The sequence below is a fragment of the Macaca nemestrina genome, chromosome 1 (genome assembly GCF_043159975.1).
Source record: "Macaca nemestrina isolate mMacNem1 chromosome 1, mMacNem.hap1, whole genome shotgun sequence".
Lineage (NCBI taxonomy): Eukaryota > Metazoa > Chordata > Mammalia > Primates > Cercopithecidae > Macaca > Macaca nemestrina.
In genome coordinates, this window is record NC_092125.1 from 67,145,579 (window position 1) to 67,167,962 (window position 22,384).

Here is a 22,384-nt window from a genome sequence, read left to right on the forward strand (position 1 = left end):
GATAGTAAACTGAGTGTGTTACACAGATTATCTCATTGATTCTTTATAAGAATCACATAAGGTAGTGTTTTGCCTCCAAATTTCTCAGATGAGATCAAGACCTAGAAAGATTACCTAACTTGGCCATGGTCCTAAATAAACTGAGGTTGTCTACCACAAAGACTCCATCTTTCCACCATCCCAAGTTGCCTCACATGCTCCTAGTCACACAGATCATCCTACATTCAAATGAATGTAGATAAAAATGTCTCTGATATATTTTTTTCTTGAGTGAGGATTTAGAAAAAGTTCAGGTTTGTGCTCAAAAATACCTTTGTGAACAAATAGGAAGCAATAAAATGGGACTCTGTAGCCAATCCATGGTTGGTCATGTAATAATCGCCTTGGTAAATTTACAGATTCCTTTATTTGGACAAACAATTGTTTGACAATGGGAAGATATGCTCCCAACATGTAGTTGGCCTCACCAGAAGGTGAAAATTGAAGAAAAAATCGTTCAAACACCCATATACTAGATCTTTCTCATTTAATCTTGAGGTTTCCATATTGAGAGGAGTGAAAGGAGAGTTCTGTACCCTTTAGCCAAGATTGTCTGACACAAATCCCAGGAAGATATTTTGAAAGAAGAATCCATCAGCCTTATGACTCAGTTCTCAGTAGCTTCTTCAGGATCTTTCTTTTAAAGTATCATTTTAAAGTCATGCATTATAGCACTAAAAAAGCTAAAAGAATGCTAAAATTGCACTAAATCCAACCACGCCAGTAAGTACAGCTATTTCCATTTATTCCTTTTCAGAACTTGTCCATTCAAAAACATAATTTTATATAATTTAAACCGTAGTATAGGTACAATTTGATTATTTAACCTAAAATTACACAATAAATATTTTCTGTATTACAAAATAAGCCTCAAATCTATCATTTTAATGGCTACATAATATAGTATTATAGTGCATGATATTGTCATCTATTTAACTATTCCTGCACTGTTCAAATTGTTTCCAATTTCTCAGTATTATAAACAATGCTAAAATGAAGACTTTTCATGTATACAGCTTTTTCCTTCTTTAAGACTATTTTCTTAGGTTATATTGCCAGAAGTACGATTATAGATTCAATTTGGTATACTATAGAGTTTTTTATTCCAATTGATGTATTTCTTTCTAAAAATATCCTACTTTTATAATATTGCTGTTTTCTGAGTGTATGTAAAACTTTCACCAAGATCTCACTGTTACTGTCACTGTGCAAAATTCCCATTTTGAAGCCCTAAACCCCAATGTGATAGTATTTGGAAATGAGGTCTCTGGGAGGTAATTAGGTTTGGATGAGGTCATGAGGATTGGGTCCCTATAATGGGAGAAGTGCCCTTACTTCTAAAAACAAACAAACAAACAAACAAAAGACACCAAACAGCTTGTTTCTCTGTCTCCAACATGTGAAGATACAATGAATGAGCAGACAGCCTTCTGCAAGCCAACAAGAGAGCCCTCACCAGAAACAGAATCTGCTGCCACCATGATCTTGGACTTCCAAGACTCCAGAACTGTGATAAATATCTGTTGTTTAAGCCACCTGGTCTATGGCATTTTATTACAGCAGCCTGAGCTGACTAATAGGCATTATATTTTCTGTTTTCACATCTAGTTGGTGTAAAACCTAACTCCCTTTTCATTATTTGACAAATCCATTTGAACTCTAATCACATATTTACCTATTAATTCAATTTACATATAACGTTTCAATGTCTCTATTTGTAAGTGCAATTGAAAGTTGACAGAGGATTCCATGGGGATAAAATGAACAGTGGTACAGACTGGCCATTACGAATAGAGATAGTATCTGTGGGGGAAAAAAAAAAAAAAAAAAGAGAGAGATAGTATCTGTGAGGTGGGGGAGCAGGAGTGGGACAAAGGATCTACCTTACATTTTCTTACCTTATTAATTCATCATTTTTGAGCATCTGCAATGTGGTAGGCATTGTATTAGGTGCATAGAAATAGAACAGCAGAGAAACATGGGTTTCCTGCTCTCAGATACCTTATAATCTAGTGAGGGAATCAAATAAGAAAAAAAGGAAATTATAATACCACATCAGAAGTTTGTGTTGAAAATAAGTTCAGGGACTAAAGAAGCACAATGAGGGAGGGACCAAATCAAATATTAATGGGGAAAGGAAGGCATTCAGTTAGAGGTGACATCAAAATGGAAATTGGGCAAGCTAAAGTTGGAAAGATGAAGAGGAAAGCAGGCTGTGGTGGCTTACACCTGTAATTTTACCTACTCAGGGGGCTGAGGTGGGAGGAACCCTTGAGCCCAGGAGTTTGAGGCCAGCCTGAGCAACATAGCAAGAGTTATCTCTAAAAAGATATATACATACATACATACAGCATAATAAATAAAACTAGCCAGGTGTGGTGGCATATGCTTGTAGTCCCAGCTACTAGGGAGGTTGAGGTGGAAGGCTTGAGTCCAGGAGTTTGAGGCTTCAGTGAGCCATGATCATGCCACTGCACTCAGACTGGGTGAAAGGATGAGACCCTATCTCTAAAAAAATAAGAAAGAAAGATGAAACAGGAGCATGGAAGAAGACGGGCTATAATGGGGGGACTGAAGAGAGTTATAAGTAGAGGCAGATAACGTGGGCAAATGCTCAGAAGCAAAAGAGAGCTAGCCTAAGCGCAGAAAGGAATAGCATAATATGGCTTGCTAGAGCTTCCAGCAATCAAATATGGGTGAGATGATTCCCAGATCCTTTATCCCACTCTCGCCCCAAACCTCATGGATGCTATCTCTGTCTGTAGAGGCCAAACTGCACCACTGTTCATTTTATCCCTACATAGCAACCTCTGCCAATTTTCAATTGCACTTGCAAATGGAGAAATTGAAAACCTGTGTTGCTTCTGGGTTGATACGGAGTGATAAGCCGGGAGCATCTGACTGGGCATGTTTTTCTTTATGTGTTGGAACAGAAAAGAATCTGCATAGATAGGCAGCACACAACAAATCGCAAACCCAGCCGTGACTATAAAAGCATGGTCTGTCTTATGTCTCCACCCCAGGCAAGCCGGCTCAATTCATTTCTTCAGAAACCTCTCTGAAATTGCCAGAGTGGTTTCCCACTGACAGACTTCATCGCTGTATTGTACATCTCTTCACTACAAAGGGGGAGATGAGACAGAGACAAAAAGAGAAATGGATTCACTGTGCCGGGGAAGTTAAGCACACACTGGGCTGGAATTTCATTTCCACTGAATTAGAAGCTCTGGCTCAGCACGGATGACAATGCTCCTTTAATAACACAAAATAAATAAAACATGGAAAATATTTTCCAGTTTGCTTTGGGGGACGTTCATGCACACATTCTCTGCCTCTCTCCTCTCTAGGAACATTGGACACTTTCTTAATGCCTTTGTGCTACTTTAAAGCTGCAAAGATTGACCTTAGCCTTAAATAAAGTCTGAAAATGCTTGAATCCCTGGGGAAACAACCCCTGAAGCCTCAACAAATCCATCATTTTATCAAGTCCCAAGACCTGGAGAGAACAGACAACACATCAAGCTTATAGCAACTTGGGTTGGGTGATCCTTGGACACATCTGCTCTGTGAGACTAGAGATGTGCCTGAGAGAGGACAAGTAAGTCTTGTCTGAGCAGCATCCTCCTGCTGGCCCATCACAGCTTCAGGAGCTCCTATGCAGGTCAAGGGTTGTTGTGGTGATGTGAGTTGGCAAAAATTACAATGTAATTTCTAATCCTGCCCTTTGCTCATTCCAGCCCCAGGGAAGTCACCATTTTTCAGGTGTTCTCATCTTATCTCATGCTCATTCCCCAACTAGCAAAGGGATTTTGAAAGGCATTGGAGAATACAGTGGCTTTTCTGGGTTTTGGGTGTTATTTTTTTTTCTTTAACATAAGACATGTTTTAAGTACTGTATATGTGTTACTGATAAAAGGGTGTTTTGTGTAAGTTACTCCTTCCATAACAACTTCCACCAAGAGGTGTACCACTATCACTTACCAACTTTGAGCCACTTCCTCTTTTAACCTTTTTCTGACCTCATTTTCTCCTGATATGATTGACCAGGTATTTTGCTGTACTCAACAAGTCCTTTCTTTTTAATAGCACTATAACCCTTTCTTGAATTGATCCATTTACATGTCTAACTTTCCTACTAAACTATAAGCTACTTGTGGCTGGTTGCATTTTCCAATGATGGTGGTGAAAGTATCTCCTATTATACATGTTATTCTACAGTGTGACCTGACACACCTTCCATTAAGAGATAGGATCTATGTCCTCTTCCTTGGACTCTAGCTGGTGACTTGCATGTAACCAATACAGTGCAGTGGATGATTCTGTCTGACTTCTAAGAAAAAGTCAGAAAAGATTCTACAACTTTCTTATAGCTAGGACATCCTCCTTTGGAATCACATAGGAAGTTCAACTTCTGCAAGGCCACCATGCAGCAAGGAAGCCCAAGCACATATGAGGCCACATGAACACTGACAAACAGCCCCAGCTGATGTCCCAGCCACCGAGTTAATCTACTGCCAGAAATATGACTGCCAACTATACCTTCACATGGTGTTAGCTCTCAGCCATCTGGTCACCCTCAGCCTTGAGTTTTGTCAGCTGAGGCCACAGGCATTGTGAAGGAAAGCCACCCTATCCTCACCACACCCTCTCTGAATTCCTGATCTACAGAATCTGTGAGCAAAATTTATAAAGTGTGGCACTTTAAGGAGGTTCATTATAAAGCAATAGTTAACTAGGATACTACCAAGATAGAAACGATACCATTTATGTTTGTATTCTTAAAGTAAGGGTTCAATAAATGTTGATTGTATGACTGAATGCATATTGTTAAACAAACAAAAAAGCATGTGCAATCATGAACCCAGATGTTACATGTGCTAAGAGTAAACCTCACAACAAAGAACATCTTCTACAATGCTAAGTCTTAGGGGAACTGGGATTAAAAGCTAAAATATTATTAGAACTTATCAAACAAATCTGCCTACTGCTGGTCAGAAATAGGCCTTGCTTTAGGGTGATATACATTTGCAAGCTTCAAAAGAATGTTCTTTGTTGATATTTAATAATTTGTAGATTCCTCACTTTGCAGTTTATCTTATAGTTTCTTCAATTTGGGTTGGGATCACAAAGGAGCAGAGTGAAAATCAGGTGTAATACATTTCTCATCTATTTTGGATACATTCCCAGAGGTTCAGACTGAAATGACTCAAGGTCTTTTTCTATAAAAACAATTTTGAAACAGATGGTTAACTGTTTTGTATTCACTGATTGAACAATAAAAATATAAGTTTTCTTTTAAGGTGTGAGAGGGATAAAGGAAGAGAAGAAGGAAAGAGATCCAGTTAATTACATTAGTTTCTGTACACATTCCTGTGAAGTGATAGGAATTGAGGATGAAGAGAAACAAAAATGGACAAAAACACAACCACCACAAGCATTGTTAGGACTATGGTTTTGTTTTGTTCTGTTTAAATTTTTTTTCTCATCCCCCCTACCCTGGGGTAATTAGACACTGGAATGTATCTAGTGAGAATGGGCTAGGAGACGTTGTACTTGGGATTCTGAGTTGGACCACTGCTCCTATATAAACTTCTGTAACTGGGGCTATGAATTCTGTGATGTTGGAGAACTATTCCCCTAGGTAGAACAAAGGTTTTATTTGCTGCATGGCAGGCGTTTCATTAAATAAATCATACATTCATGGAGGTAAAGGAAATTAACAAGAAACTTTGCCTAGGAGGTTGGACATATTGTGCAGGACTTCAAATAAACTGGAGTGCACTTTGCAATTCAGAAGATGTATATATGCTGGAATGTGCAAAGGCAACACTCTTTTATTTACACATATATATGGTGATAGCTGTATACAAATATTTGTGTACATATATGCATATGAATACAAATGTAATGTTTATGTGTATATACATTTTTAATCTTCTTTACAATGGAGAGTTTAAAAAAATCTGTATTTCTTATGCTTGCAACACACTATATGCCTGTGAATCATCTTTGTTCCTTTAACAATCATCTGAGTGATGATGGGAATTGTACATGGTACTAGCAAAGCAAGGAAAACAAAACATGATTCCTGTTCTTGGGCACCTCAATTCTAATTGGAGAATGGAGAACACTCAAGTTGGTCTTAAGGCAAATTGTATCTGTACAAAATATCCAGTGATCTCAGAGTTGCAGTTAACTTAGGAAACATTTTATTAAGCACCTATTGTGTGCCAGTACTGGGCTTAATGTTGGAATTACAAAAAGGATTAACAAAACTCCTTCCCTCCAATACATTATAATACAAAAGAGGGAACTAGAAATGCAAATAAATAATTGTAATCCAGTGGGAGATGTGCAAGAATAGAAGTTAGCATAACGCGGAAGTCAGCATGCAGGAGGAAGGGATTAACTTTGACTGGAGTGTAAAAGAGGAGAAGGAGATGGCTGAAGGCATAGGAAAGCCTCAGTAGACAGTGACATTGAAGCTGAGTTTTGAAGAATAAATGGAAGTTTCCAGGGGGAAATCATTAGTGAGATATTTCCTGTGGAGAAAGCAGGATATGAAGTGACATAGTGATACTATTTTATATAACATGCTTTGTTCAGAGAACTTCAAATATTGTTCATGATTGCTGGAGTGAAAACAACGTGTGAATATGGCACAGGCTGAAGGCAAAGAGAAGAAAGGAGAAAAGAAAATGAAGTGAAGTAAGTGGGAAAAGGGCTGGAGAAGTAGGGAGGAAGCCATACATTCTTCTGAATGTAAGTAGATGAATGTTAAAGCAGTGGATGAAGAGTGTTGACTCTGATACCCATTGATATGGTTTGGCTCTGTGTTCCCAACCAAATCTCATCTCAAATGGTAATTCCTGTGTGTCGAGGGAGGGAACTGTAATCCCCAGGTGTTGAGGGAGGGAGGTGACTGGATCATGGGGGCAGGTTCCCCCATGCTGTTCTCATGATAGTGAGTGAATTCACACAAGACCTGATAATTTTATAAGTGTTTGGAAGTTCCTCCTTTGTTCTTTCCTGCTGGCTTGTGAAGCAGGTTCCTGCTTCCCCTTCTGCCATGACTGTGAGTATCCTGGGGCCTTCCCAGCCATGCTGAATTGTGAGTCAAACTTTTTTCCTTTATAAACAACCCAGTCTTAGGGAAGTTCTTTATAGGAGTGTGAAAATGGACTAATACATCTATAACCAATCTTTCCCTCACCTTCAGGTAGCAAGGAGTTGGAACGCATCACTGAGTTTGAAAACCAGTAACTCTAGAAGAGTGAGAAGAAGCAAAACTGTTTATCCTGAAGAAGAAATGATTTAGTTCAACAATGTTAGCTGTCTTCAAATATTTTTGGAAGAGCAATTAGATTTATTTCAGGCACCTTTAGAGGACTGGACTAAGAATAATGAGTGAGAAGGAAGTCAGACACACTTTGACTCCATAAAAGGCAGCACTTTCTAACAGAGCTGTTCAAAGATTTTCCGGGCGATGTTGAGAGTTGGTAAGCATCCTATAGCTGAAGTGTACAAGCAGAGACATGTTCCAACTGTCAGGGATGTCGTCGAGGCAATTACTACATTGAGAACATGTCACCTTTCTTCCCTAAGGTTTCTTCCATGTCAAAGATTCCATGATGAAGGTCACAAACACAAATATATTTAAGTATACTTAAGGGTAACATCAATGAGTAAAGTTTTCACATGAGAAAATAGGGATTTCAAGAGGTTGTGGCTAACTATACACAGTATATAATAATGTTCACATTTCTTTAAAAAAAAATAAAAGAAACTACATAGAAGTCTGTGGACCTAATTTGACCTGCTGGCCTTCAATTTGTACTTTCTATTTTATAAATCTTGAGGTCTAGGTTCTGGTCTAAGTCCTGTGATTTACTGGCTTTCTATAATCCTTGATCCTAGGCCAGTTCTCCCATTATAGCTCAGTTTCCTCATCTCTTCCATGAGGGCCATAGATGATCTTTGTGTCCTGCCTCAGCTCTGATTTTTCTCCCAGCTGCAGGCAAAAGCAGATACTCAGGAGGACAGAACACAAGCTAGGTAGGCAGGAAGCGTTACTCTTGTGTGTGTCTTTACTGTTTAAAGGATACTGTTTACTTATAGAGCGTTGTGTCAGAATGAATAGAGATGAGATCTTTGTAAGTATGGACTATGTCTTAATCATCTTTCTTGTTCCTTTATTCTATTTTTATTATTAAAAATATAGTAAAATGTGCAGACAATAATCAACCCATGTACCTACCACCAGAATATATTGTCATATGTGCATTATCTTTATATAATAAATATTAAATATGTGACTAAATCCTAGTATGTCTCTGAAGTCATATTCACCTCCCTCCCTCTCCAGAAGCAACCATTAAGTAAGTTTATGCCCTAGATTCACATATTTCTACTTTAAGTACCATAAACAACACACAGTTTTTTTATATTCTAAAAACTGACATAAATGGTGTAATATTCCACATATGTATAAGGACTACATAGTACTTCTTTCATTCAATAGTACAATATTAGAGATCCATCCAATTTGATGCATACAAACTTAACTCATTAATTTTAATTGCTAAAGAGCATTATATCCTACTATTACACTGCAATTTATTTTTCTTGTTCCCTAAACTCTTTCCAGTTCTCTATTTACAGTTCAAAATCGCATTGAATATCCTTATACATGTTTCCTTTGCATGTGACTATACCTGGCGAGTGAAATCGCTGAATCATTAGGCATATGCTGTGCCAATTTTACTAGATACAGCCAACTCACTTCCAAAAGTGTGTGTACCAATTTACACTCCCTTCAGCAGGATATATGAATCTCCCTTTTTTGTCAAATCTGGTCAACATTTGGTATTTCTTAGACTTTTAAAAATGTTGCCCATCTGAAGGTTGAGAAACCTCACTGAGGTTTTAAATTGCATTTCCCTGATTAGTGAGGATGGGTATATTTTCATCTTTATTGGCAGTTCTGGCTTTCTCTTCTGTGGATAACCTGCTCAAATCTTTCGCCTTCTGTTCAATTGAATGATCTGTCTTTTTCTTCTCTCTCTTTTTTTTTTTTTTTTTTGGAGCTAACACTCTGGAGCCAATCATCATGAATTCCCATTATAAATGTGTCACTTAATAGGCATGTGTACTTGGGGATGTGACTTAACCTCTCCTTGGCTCACTTTCTTCAGCTCTAAAATGGAAAAAAAAAAAAAAAAAAAGTAGTATCTCATAGGATTTTTGTGGTGGTTAAGAGAGTTAATACATATTAACCTGTTAGAAGAGATCCTGGAATATAGTAACTGCTTAATAAATGGTAGCTATTATTATCATCTTCAAGGAGGAAAAGTGTTCTCTATGTATTCCAGACTGATTCTTTGTCTATTAAGTATGTTACAAAAATCTTCTTTGTCTTTTAACTTTGTAAACTTTTGTCATGAATGTATTTGAAATTTTAGTGTAAATTTATCAATTTTCTTTATAATTTATTCTTTTTTTCTATGCAAACATATTTTTCTTCATAGGATCATAAAGTTGTGCTCCTATTTTAACTTTTACAACCTTTTTTTTTATTTAAACTTTTGTCTACTTTTAATTTGTTTTTACATAGAGGTAATTCTCTAATTTTCTTTTCACACAGATAACTTTTTTGGATTTGTCTGTTTGTTTGTTTGTTTTGTTTTTGTTTTTGTTTTTTTGAGATAGAGTCTCTCTCAGTCACTCAGGCTGGAGTGTAGTGGTGCAGTCTTGGCTCACTGCAACCTCTGCCTCCCAGGTTCAAGTTATTCTCTGGCTTCAGCCTTCCAAGCAGCTGGGACTACAGGATAGAGCCACCATACCCAAATACTTTTTCCACTTTTAGTAGAGATGGGGTTTTACCATGTTAGCCAGGCTGAGCTTGAACTCCTGACCTCAAGTGATCTGCCCACATCAGCCTCCCAAAATGCTGGGATTACAGGTGTGAGCCACCACCCCTGGTGTCATACAGATAACTATTTAAATAAGTTTTGATTTGTGAAGCCACTTCTCTCATAAATCAAGTTCCTATATACCCCAGCATCTATTCCTAAGCCCTTGAGTCTGTCGAATTAACATATTTTTAACCCTGTAAAATGCCACACTGCTTCAATTACTACAGCTTTAAACCTGTTCTTGAAATTCAGGAGAATAACTCCTCTTAGTTCTTGTTCTTTACTGTTCTGCCTATTCTTGAACATTTACTCATAAACAGGAATTTTAAAATAAGTCCATCATGGCTGGGCACGGTGGCTCACACCTGTAATCCCAGCACTTTGGGAGGCTGAGGTGGGAGGATCACTCGAGACCAGGAGCTTGAGGCCAGCCTGGCCAACATGGTGAAACCCCATCTCTATTAAAAATAGAAAAATTAGCTGAGCATGGTGGCGCCCGCCTGTAATCCCATCTACTTGGGTGGCTGAGGCATGAGAATTACTTGAGCCTGGGAGGCAGAGGTTGCTGTGAGCTGAGATCGTGCCCCTGCACTCTAGCTTGGGTGATAGAGAGAGAGACACTCTGTAAATAAATAAAAAAATAAATAAAAAAATAAATAAATAAATAAATAATAAAAAATAAATAAATAAAATAAGTCCATCAAATCCATGGAAAATAATTTCATTACAATTTTTGTTTGAATTACATTGAATATATAGATCAATGTGGGAAATAATTTATAGCATATATTCATGATGTTGAACTTGCATATTCATAACCAAGTTCCTTTTTGACCTTGTATAGTTGTGTAATTTTCTTTATAAAAGTATTAAATACTATTTGTTAGATTATTTTTGCCCTAGGCACTGTGTAAATTTGAATGCAATTGTAATGAGATCTTTAAAAAATAACATTTTCTATTTTCCAATTATTGTTAAATAAAATCTCACTAATTATTTTTGTATGTTGATCTTATTTCCGGCATTCTTCCTGAACTTTTTAAATTCTAAATAGTTAGTCTGTGAATTCTTTTTGCATTTTATATGCAAACAATGATACCATCTGCAAATAACAATTGTGCTTCTTTTTTGCAAATAATTATATCACTTATTTCTTTTTATTGCATTTTTGAATGGGTTAAAATTTCCAGTAATTGCTACATAGAAGTGGTTTTAGTGAATAATTTCTTGTTTTGAGTTTAATGTGAATGCTTCTAAAATCTGACCATAAAGTATGGCATTTTCTGTGGGTTTGGGATAGATGCTCTTTATAAGGTTAAGGAAGTTTTTTTCTTATGTACTGGTCTTTTCCTTAATTTGGGAATGAATATTGACCTTATAAAATATTTTTCTACATTCATTGAGATGCTCACATGTTTTTGTCTTTTTTTGTTAATGTGTTGAATGAAGATTTATAGATCTTTTAAATGTTGACATATCTTTGCATACTTGGGATAATCTGTTTTATCCTGATGTACTATCAATCCAATTCTGGGTTTGTTATAATTTGCTCACCTATGCTATAGTGTGATTGGACAATATATCTCATTTCTTATATTTCCTGTGCCTAATTTTGATATCAAATAATAGGTAGTTTACTCTCTTTGTTCATTTGCTGAAAGAGACTGTATCAGAAAGGAATTATGAGCTTCTGATTTGTGGTAAAAACTTCTCTATAAAATTATGTGGGATTGGTGCCTTTTAAGGCAGAATTTTTGATTACTAATTAATTTTTGTTATAGATCATTATTTTTCTAATACAGGTTTGTGAAGGCCCAACTGTATTAATTCTATTTTACTGTGTCTTATACTTTGGTAGGATGAAATGTTCTATATAATATCAATTATTTGGACATTTTTGAGACCTTTTATAAACTAACACATGACCAGCTTTTTAAAATGATACACGTATATTTATCAAAACATATGTGCTCCTCACTCCTCACATAAGAATACAGTTATGTTGTATCATGGTATGTTACATTACATTACCTGAGAGAAAATAGCTATTTTATTCAAATCTTTAGCATCTTTACTAATATTAACCTCCTGATCTATCAGTTTCTAAAATAGGTGTTAAAATCTTTACACAAGTATTGTATACTTCTAAATTCCTTCATGTAATTCTATCAGCATTTATTTTATAAATTTATAAATGGTTTGGCTGTGTCCCCACCCAAATCTCATCTTGAATTGTGATAGTCTCCACATGTCAAGGGCAGGGCCAGGGAGAGATAATTGAACCATGGGGGGAGTTTCCCCCATACTGTTCTCATGGTAGTGAATACATCTCATGATCTGATGGTTTTATAAACGGGAGGTCCCCTGCACAAATTCTCTTGACTGCTGCCATGTAAGACATGACTTTGCTTCTCCCTCAGCTTCTGCCATGATTGTGAGACCTCCCTAGCCATGTAGAACTGTGTGAGTCAGTTAAACCTCTTTCCTTTATAAATTACCCAGTCTAGGTCATGTCTTTATTAGCAGTATGAGAAGAGTAAGACAATGTATATATATAAATTCATGATAGTTATGGTTTCAGTTATAGTATCAGTATATAATATTTGATACAGCTTAAGTTCTCTGAGAGGCAACCATGAGATAGTGATTTACAGGTAAGATGTTTATTAGGTGGCACTCCTGGGATCAAAACCTGTAGAAGAAAAGGAAAAAAAAAACCAACCATGATTGGGCAGAGGGAGAAGTTAAGCTGTGATGCAGTCTCAACAGAGACCTAAGATGACCACGTGAAGAGCTCTGGAGCTGGGATGGTTCTTTAGAGTTTGCCCAGTTAAGGTAAGGGTGCCAGGACTTTATAACCTCTGGATGATCAGTCACCAGATGTGGACTTCCCTGAAAGAAGTGTGATTTGGGGTGAGACAGCTTTTTTAGTAAAGGCAATCTCTCAGGAGAAGTTTACAGCTGAAGACTATCTTTCATCAGTACTTCTAGAAGCTGGGGGAGTACGTCCTTAATTAGTAAAGAGGAATCTGGAGGCATATTATAGTACTCACCACAGACTATACCTTAAGCTGCCTGGGTTCACTTCCTCTTATAGGTCCTGGGAGTGACTCTTCTAACATTCCAGAGGAAAAACTTAGAAAAGAAAAAAAAAATGATGATAAACTACAGTCCCCATCACTTTTGCTTCTCTCAAGTCCATACACGGTCTTCACTATCTCCCTTCTCTACCACTTATTATAAATTCCCCTTACCCTCAGCTAGCACCTCTGATGGTCTTGGAGACTTGCCTGGTGATGTGACCTTATAAAATATTTTTCAACCTGGTGCAGTCTAATTCCCTTCCTCATTACCATTACCTTCTCAGACCAGAGTTACTGTATTTGTGCAATTATTGTCAAAACTTGACATAGAAACACTAAAAGATACTTAAGTGTATTATCTGGCTGCTAAATATATTCCTAATGTTCTCATTGTGTAACAGCATCCTGACTTACTCCTGCCAAGATGGTGATTCATTTCCTTACCTGCTGACCCTTAGGCATGAGTTGCCCAAAGTGCTAGACAGGAGCCATAGCTGGGCCCTATTAAAATCTGGCAGCCTTTCATATCATCTGGTGTTTAGGTCACATTAGTATTGCCAGATATGGTTCCCATCATGTGGAATATGCTGCCTTTGTAGCCCAAAGAAACCTGCTAGGCATTTTACTTCCTTCTTCATGCTGATAATACAAATTTCGATAATTTTTTCTTTATTTGGGGAGGATGGGCGACTCTTATCATGCCATAAACACCATACATCCATAATTTTACTAATGCACCAGGCCCTGAATATTCATAGGGTTTAACTCCAACTCTCCAGGGAATATGCTTCTTAGCAAATCCTCCAACTAGCATCTATATTTGGCTCATCTGGTTCCATTAGCATGTTGTCAATATAGTGAACAAATGTGATATTCTGTATGGATGTCTAAATGGTCTGTATCTCTTCATACTGTATTTAAACAAAGGGCAGAGGAGTTAACATAGCCTTGAAACAAACATGTAATTAATTCAGTTGTCCACTTTAAATGAAATTATTTTCATTTCCTCTTCCTAATGATGAAAATATATATTTTCCAGAGCAATGGAAATATGGCTGCATACCATACATCTGATGACATGTTAATCTGCTCTAGCAAAGATACCACATCTGCCACTGGGTCCAATGCCTGGCTGTGTTTGCAGTAGTCCACAGTAATAATATATCTTATTTTTGAAGAAATCGGATTGGCGAATTAAACAGAGACTGATGGGGACCATCATTCCTGTATCCTTTAAAAAACTATAAAAGTGGCACTAAGTTCAACCATTCATATTGGACAATATTTTTTTGAAGTAACTATCTTGAAACAAGTATGGGGGGATGACCTGTTTTCACAGACTTCTTCTTAACTTTTCCCCTAATCCTGTAGGGTGAAAATTCAATGTGGAGATTGTGCCAACTACCAAGCATGTCTGTTACAATTATTAATTGGGGTCTGCAGAAATGACCACTGGATGAGTTCATAGATATGGTAAACACACTGTGGGCTGGACTTGGCCATCCCAGGTCCCCACTCTGACAGAAAAATCATGATGACACTTTGACATCAATATCAACTTGGAATCTGTTTCCACAGTCTTTAAAGTGTTTGGATATTCCACTTTCCCTAGGATACAATTACCCAATAGAAGGCAGTAGTTCCCTTTGAGAAAAGTCTGAAGTAGCCACTACCACATACAGTTGTCATGATTTTGCAGGGTTCCTCTAAAAGGGTCTCTTCTCAAGTCAATGGGTTCTGGGTTTAAAAACTGGATATTGGACAGGGGATTGTAATTTTTATTGGAATGATGGCTCTCAGCCTTGTCATTATCATCCTTGAATTTGTTGTCTGATTTTACAGATAGAAAAGCACTCCTGTTAGCTGTTGCTGTAGTTTGAATGTGTTCCCCAAAGTTCATTTGTTGGAAACTTAATTCCCAATCCCATTGTTGACAGGCAGGACCTTTAAGAGGTGAACAGGTCCTGAAGACTCTCCCCTCAAGATGGATTAAGGCTGTTATTGCAGGAGTGGGTTTGTTATTGTGGGAGTGGATTCCTGATTAAAGGATGAGTTCATTCCCATACCTCTTCCCACACCCTCTCTTTCATGCATGTGCATGCACAAGCACTCTTTTTTTTTTTTTTTTTGAGATGAAGTCTTGCCCTGTTGCCCAGGCTGGAGTGCAGTGGTGTAATCTTGGCTCACTGCAACCTCCACCTCCTGATTTCAAGCACTTCTCCTTCCTCAGCCTCCTGAGTAGTTGGGATTATAGGCATTCGCCATGATGCCCAGCTAATTTTTGTATTTTTAGTGAAGCTGGGGTTTCACCATATTGGTCAGGCTGGTGTTGAACTCCTGACCTCAGGTGATCTGCTTCCTCCACCTCCCACAGCACTGGGATTACAGGCATGAGCCACCGTGCCCAGCCCATATTTCCTTTATTTCCTTTTTTTCCCCTTTCTACTGGTTTAGGAATTAAACATTGCATTCTTTCCTCCCTTTTTTAGTATTTGCCTTTATAATGCTAATGCACAAAGTTAGCTAAATCTGTGACTAATCAATATCTCTCTTATACGACTGAATTAGAGGAATATAGAGTAATTAAAGTCAATATCTCGCTATCATCTATGATATTGTGTCATAGTTTGATTCTACTTAGGACTGATACATGTCCCCACCCTTAGATACAAATGTGATTCGTATATGCCCACAAACATTCATCATTCTACCACTGTGGCTTTGAGTTTCTTGTTCATTTCTGGGACTTTGTGATATTTCCTTCTTCCTGCTTTCAATTTCAGCTATATAGTTTAAGAAAAGGTTTGTGTTCTATCTAAGTCAGCATTTCTATATATTTGGAGCAGAATGAAAGGTTGATTACTTCTGCTGGGGCCACCATATTGATCAGAAGTTTCCTCTTATTAATCTTTGCTTTTTTTCAATTCTTGAAAGCTCTCTGGCACATAGAGGATCATCCACGACATTCATTCATTCAAGAATTATTTAGTGAGCATCTCCTGGTGGCTGGTGCTAAGCCCTGGAGTTAGGAAAATTCACTTCAGTGTGTCTGGAAAATGTTTATTCTGTGGTTGAAAAGATGATAAGAGGGTGTGTTTTTCATTGGGTGCTGTTATAATTATCTCTTTTAGTAAAATATTCCTAGGGACTAATTCACTCCTAAAACGAAGTAGACTGTGTAAGGATTTCCACTCTATTAGGAATGACAGTAGAGTTTTGATCCCAGTAACCCGCCTCAGGGAAAGCCTGTGTAATAGAAATTTACCAATAAATTTAAAATTCATTTTAGCCGAGACCACCTCACTTTTCACCCACTCTCCCCTCTCTCCTATCCTCTGACACACCCATACACTGTTCAGGGATCTCTGCTTGATCTGGTATGAAGTCAGCTCAGGTGCTATTTTACTTTCATTTTCTATTTCTCATTGTTCACAGTGTTTGTCTCTCCCTCCCAGAAGCCTTCCATCACAAAGTAAGAACATGCAGGAAATCAATGTGTCTTGAGCAATATTCTAAGCCTCTCTGGGAGATGCAGCAAAGCAATAGAAAAACAAGGAGAGTCAGTCTCCCAAGTTTTCATCTCACCATACCTTCCTCCAGAAGCACTTGACCGCCTCCATCAGCCTCCCAGAGCTGGCCCTCTGACTCTCTGGAGCTCCCTGACAGGTCCCAGGTGGTGAATATCATCTGCTTCTTGTTAGAATTCTGCTCTGTGTGAGCAGGTTTTGGAAGCAGCCTTTGAGAGCTTGTTTGCCATCAGCCCTCTGACACTTCTGTCTCCTTCACAGACACCCAGTAATTGGGTCCTCTTGGGTCATGAGCTACAAACACTTCTCCACTTACTCTACAAAGTTTTTTTATTTCTTTTGTAAAACATAGATTTGCAGCTAAACTGTTCCTTTGTCATGCCCAAGAAGGTGTAAAAACCCATCTTATTTTCTTTCTGGCCTTGCCTCAAAAAGAGAAGTTTTTCTTTTTGAGTGGTCCCAGCCCAGGTGGCAAAATGAACTTTAAATTTACCAAGTTAATTATTCCCTTGTGCTATGTTGTTTGAAAAAAGCCTATACATTTAAAATTACGAAATGAAATGTCATTGTAACTCTCCTTGCAGACTGTAATTTGATATTGTGATTAATAATGATATTGTGATGTCAAAGGTGGATTGGATAAAGCAAATAAGATACATATACACCATGGAATACTATGCAGCCATATAAAATAATGAAATAATGTCTTTTGCAGCAACATGGATACTGGAGGGCAATGGCACAATCTCAGCTCACTGCAACCTCTGCCTCCCGGGTTCAAGCAATTCTCCTGCCTTAGCCTCCCTGGGATTACCCATGCACACCACCATGCCCAGATAATGTTTGTGTTTTTAGTAGAGACGGGGTTTCACCATGTTGGCCAGGATGTTCTCAATGTCTTGACCTTATGATCCACCCGCCTTGGTCTCCCAAAGTGCCGGGATTATAGGTGTGAGCCACCATGCCTGACCGGAAGTCTTTATCTTAAGCAAACTAACACAGAAACAGAAAACCAAATACCACATGTTCTCATTTATATGAGGGAGCTAAACTTTGGGTACACATGGACATAAAGATGAGAACAACAGACACTAGGGAATACAAGAGGGGAAACAGAGGGAGGGGGGAAAGGGTTGGAAAACTACCTATTAAGTACCTTGCTCACTACCTGGGTGATAGATTCAGTTGTACCTGAAACCTCAGCATCATCCAATACACCCATGTAACAAACCTACACATGTACCCCCGAATCTGAAAGAAAAATACAAAAAGAAAAATAAATAAATGAATAAATCATGATGGCAATCATGATATAATAGCAATGGGATAATAATGGCTACAGTTATTGTGTGTGTGGCAGGCACTTGCTAGATGCTTCCTATGCTTTATCTATGTTCACACTAATAACATTATGAGGTCATTTCTGTTAATTTCACCTTTTTACAAATAGGAAAAACGAGGCTTAGGGAAATAAATTACCTTACCAAAAGCCACAGATAGTATGTAGTGAAGCTGGAATTTGAGCCCCATAGCCTGGATCCGTAACCACCACGTTGTGCTACTTTCTGAATATTCAACAAATATTTTGTTAGGTTTGGCACCATTTCAGTGCCACTCACCACAATTAGTAAGTAATACACCATCATTTCTGGCAAAGAGTTCACATAAAAACCAACCACTGAGTCACAGAAGGAGAAAAAATTCACCAGGCAAAAGCTGTCAAAGTATTTCTGGTAGAAGAGGCTGAATGCACAAAGACAAAGATCAAAAACCAATAGAGATAATTCTGCTAACCACAAGGAGTTTATCGTCATAAGGCTGGAGATTTGGATGAAAGAGTAGACAGGAGCAACACAAGAAAGAGCCCGGCATGCCATGATGGTCCTCCGGAAGTCTTTGAATATAATCAAGATGTAAGAGTCATCCTGATTTGCATCCTATAGAAGAAAGAGCTATAGACAATTCAGAAGTGAATGCAATTAAGTCCTGATATGCTTCTTTTGTTCCTGAAATAGCTCTGATTTCCATGGACAAGAAGTTTAAATTCTAACTCTGAGATTGTGTAACTTCCTTCCAGAGGCTGGTCGCTTGTATTTCATAAGCATTAAATGATCTGAAGAATAGAGTTCTGGACTGGAACAAAAATTGGGGACTTTTCACTCAACAAACTTTTTAAAAAACATGGTTATAATTTCTCATGCTCTATGACAGTTGCTAAGGATACCAAGTCAAATAAGAATGGAAGCTACCACTCATGCAGGTAATAGCAACTTGAGAAGCTTGAAGCTGGGGGATCACTTGAGCCCAGGGGTTGAACGCAGCCTGGGCAATATGGTAAGATCCTGTCTCTTAAAAAACCATTAGGAGGGAGGTTCCAAAATTGCCAAATAGAAAGAGCTCCAGTCTACAGGTCCCAGCACGAGCGATGCAGAAGACGGGTGATTTCTGCATTTCTAACTGAGGTACCGGGTTCCTCTCACTGGGGCTTGTTGGACAGTGGGTGCAGCCCATGGAGTGTGAACCAAAGCAGGGTAGGGCATCGTCTCACCCAGAAAGCACAAGAGATCGGGGAATTCCCTTTCCTAGCCAAGGGAAGCCGTGACAGATGGTACCTGGAAAATCGGGACACTCCCACCCTAATACTGTACTTTTACAATGGTCTTAGCAAACGGCACACCAGGAGATTATATCCCGTGCCTGGCTCAGAGGGTCCCACACCCACGGAGTGTCGCTCATGGCTAGCACAGCAGTCAGAGATCTAACTGCAAGGTGGCAGTGAGGCTGGGGAGGGGCATCCACCATTGCTGAGGCTTGAGTAGGTAAACAAAGCAGTCAGGAAGCTCAAACTGGGTGGAGCCCACCACAGCTCAAGGAGGACTGCCTGCCTTTGAAGACTTCTTTTGAGACAATTCTCACAAGAAGACATTTATGCAGCCAACAGACACATGAAAAAATGCTCATCATCACTGGCCATCAGAGAAATGCAAATCAAAACCACAATGAGATACCATCTCACACCAGTTAGAATGGCGATCATTAAAAGTCAGGAAACAACAGGTGCTGGAGAGGATGTGGAGAAATAGGAACACTTTTACACTGTTGGTGGGACTGTAAATTAGGTCAACCATTGTGGAAAACAGTATGGCAATTCCTCAAGGATCTAGAACTAGAAATACCATTTGACCCAGTCACCCCATTACTGAACATATACCCAAAGGAATATAAATCATGCTGTTATAAAGACACATGTACATGTATGTTTACTGCGGCACTATTTGCAATAGCAAAGACTTGGAACCAACCCAAATGTCCATCAATGATAGACTGGATTAAGAAAATGTGGCACATATACCCCATGGAATAGTATGCAACCATACAAAATGATGAGTTCATGTCCTTCATCCATGTAGGACATAGATGAAGTTGGAAACCATCATTCTGAGCAAACTATCACAAGGACAGAAAACCAAACACCGCATGTTCTCACTCATAGGTGGGAATTGAACAATGAGAACACTTGGACACAGGGTGGGGAATGTCACATACCGGGACCTGTCATGGGGTGGGAGGACTGGGGAGGGATAGCATTAGGAGATTTACCTAATGTCAATGACAAGTTAAAGGGTGCAGCACACCAACATGGCACATGTATACATATGTAACAAACCTGCACATTGTGTGCATGTACCCCAGAACTTAAAGTATAATTTTTTAAAACAGAAATAACCATAAAAATAGGCAACCAGCCCTTGGGGCTGCTCCGTCTGTGGAGTAGCCATTCTTTTATTCCTTTACTTTCTGAATAAACTTGCTTTCACTTAAATAAATAAATAAAGTACCAGAAAATAAATAAACAAATAAAATAAAAAAACATTAATGGGGATGCAAATATGTAAAAGAACAAATAACCCCCAGTGTGATGATATGTTCAGTGATAAGAAGTATGCATAAAACAGTATAAGAGCACAGAGGAGGTGGATAGCAGAGCTTTGGGGAGGGAGCACCATAATGGGTTCAACTTCTGGCTCTGTTACTAATTATTAGGCAAGAAATGTAATTTCTTGGGGGCATCATTCCCCTTATCAGCAAAATCAGAACACTGGATGATATCCAAGTATGCTCTCAGTTTTAAAATTAGGTGATTAGAAAGTATCATTTTATGATACCACTGACTTAAAAATACTTGATTTACAAAATTCAGTATGTAGAAATGTAAGCTAAGCATCAATTTCTTCCCCCACTCCCCACTCCCTCTAGAGGTCAGCTTCCTGTAGCATATTTGCGAAAAATGCCCTCAAATAATGTTTTGTAAGTTGAAAGTCTAGGTATTAAAATTCTAAATGGCAGTTTTCTAGGCTAGCACATAGTAGCATAACACAATACTTTTAAGTATTAGCTCTGGAGTCTGACCAGTCTTCTTGTGATCATGGGAACATGACTTTATCATGGTAAATAACTTCCAGGCTTCAATTTCAATTCCTTTATCCATAAAATGGGGTTAACAATTGGATCCACTTTTTAGTGTTGCTAAGAGCAATAAATCAGTTAATACATGTAAGTGTTTAGAATTATACCTGGACTATGATAGACATGAAGTAAATATTAATTATATCAATCTATAATGAAGCTCAGTGATTTTGCATCCTTTTTGCTTGTTTGTTTTAGGCCTGGGATACTTTCTACAGACAAGAGCTTATCTAATTACAGTTGTATATTGTAAACCCTAGGGCAAACACTAAAAACATTTTTTAAGTAGTATAAATAATGTCAATTAGGAAATAAAATGGAATCATAAAAATGCTCAATTAACCCAAGAGAAAAGAGAAAAAGAGTTAAAAAGAAATAAGGAACATATGGAAGAAATACAAAACAGCTAACATGATGGTAGATGTTAGTCCAACCATATCAACAATCACATTAAATATGAATGCCTGAATGCACCAGTTAAAAAAAGGGAGATTGTCAGATAGGATCAAAAAGCAAACCCCAACAATATGCTGTCCTCAATAAATCAATTTTAAATAAAAGACATTTATAAAGTAAAAATTAAAAGAAAGAAAAAATAAACCATGTAAATACTAACCCAAAAAGACTGAAATAGCTATTTTGATAAGAAACAAAATAGACTTCAGAAAAACTAACATTATCAAGGGTAAAGAGAGACATGACATAATGATAAAATAATCAATTTTACAGGAAGACATAACAATGCTAAACGTTTATGCACATAACATCAGAATTTCAAAATACATTAGACAAAACCAACTAGAACTGAAAGGAAATAAAGGCAGAGCCAGAATTGTAGTTGGAGACTTTATTACTTTTCTTTCAGTAACTGATAGAACATGTAGAGAGAAAATCAGCAAGAATATGGAAGTCCTTAACAACATCATTAACCAGTTACACCTAATAGACATTTCTGGAGCACACCATGCAACAGCAAAATACACTTTCTTTTATAAGTGCATTATAACACTCACCAGGATAGACTTTATCCAGGCTCAAAATAAAGCTCAACAAATTAAAAAGAGCAGAAATCATACAAACTATGTTCTCAGACCATAACAGAATTAGCCTAGAGAAAAATAACAGAACTCCAATTAGAAAATCTCCAAATATTTGGAAATTAAACAGCACAATTCTAAATAATCCATAGATCAAAGAGGAAGTCTTAAAAAAAATTAAAGTATTTTGAAGTGAATGAAAATGAACCTGCAAAACTTCAACAAATGTGAGATGACTAAAACAGTGATTACACAGAAGTGTACAGTATAAAATGGTTACTATAGAAATAAAAAGATCTCAGACCCACAAGATACGT

General features: G+C 37.8%; 1 long non-coding RNA gene across 11 annotated transcripts in view; it reads right to left on the reverse strand.

Annotated features, from left to right (window-relative positions):
- The window catches only part of LOC105484895 (uncharacterized), a 356,622-nt gene that overhangs the window by 154,773 nt on the left and 179,465 nt on the right, over nucleotides 1-22,384 (reverse strand). For 8 of the 11 annotated variants that reach the window (XR_011613567.1, XR_011613566.1, XR_011613561.1 and 5 more), the window contains one exon: nucleotides 13,007-13,088. This is a non-coding gene — a long non-coding RNA (uncharacterized lncRNA). Of the gene's footprint in view, nucleotides 1-7,252; nucleotides 7,305-9,136; nucleotides 9,236-12,397; nucleotides 12,846-13,006; nucleotides 13,089-22,384 lie in introns of those variants that run through there. The other 3 variants (XR_011613570.1, XR_011613579.1, XR_011613574.1) reach the window with 3 other exon arrangements.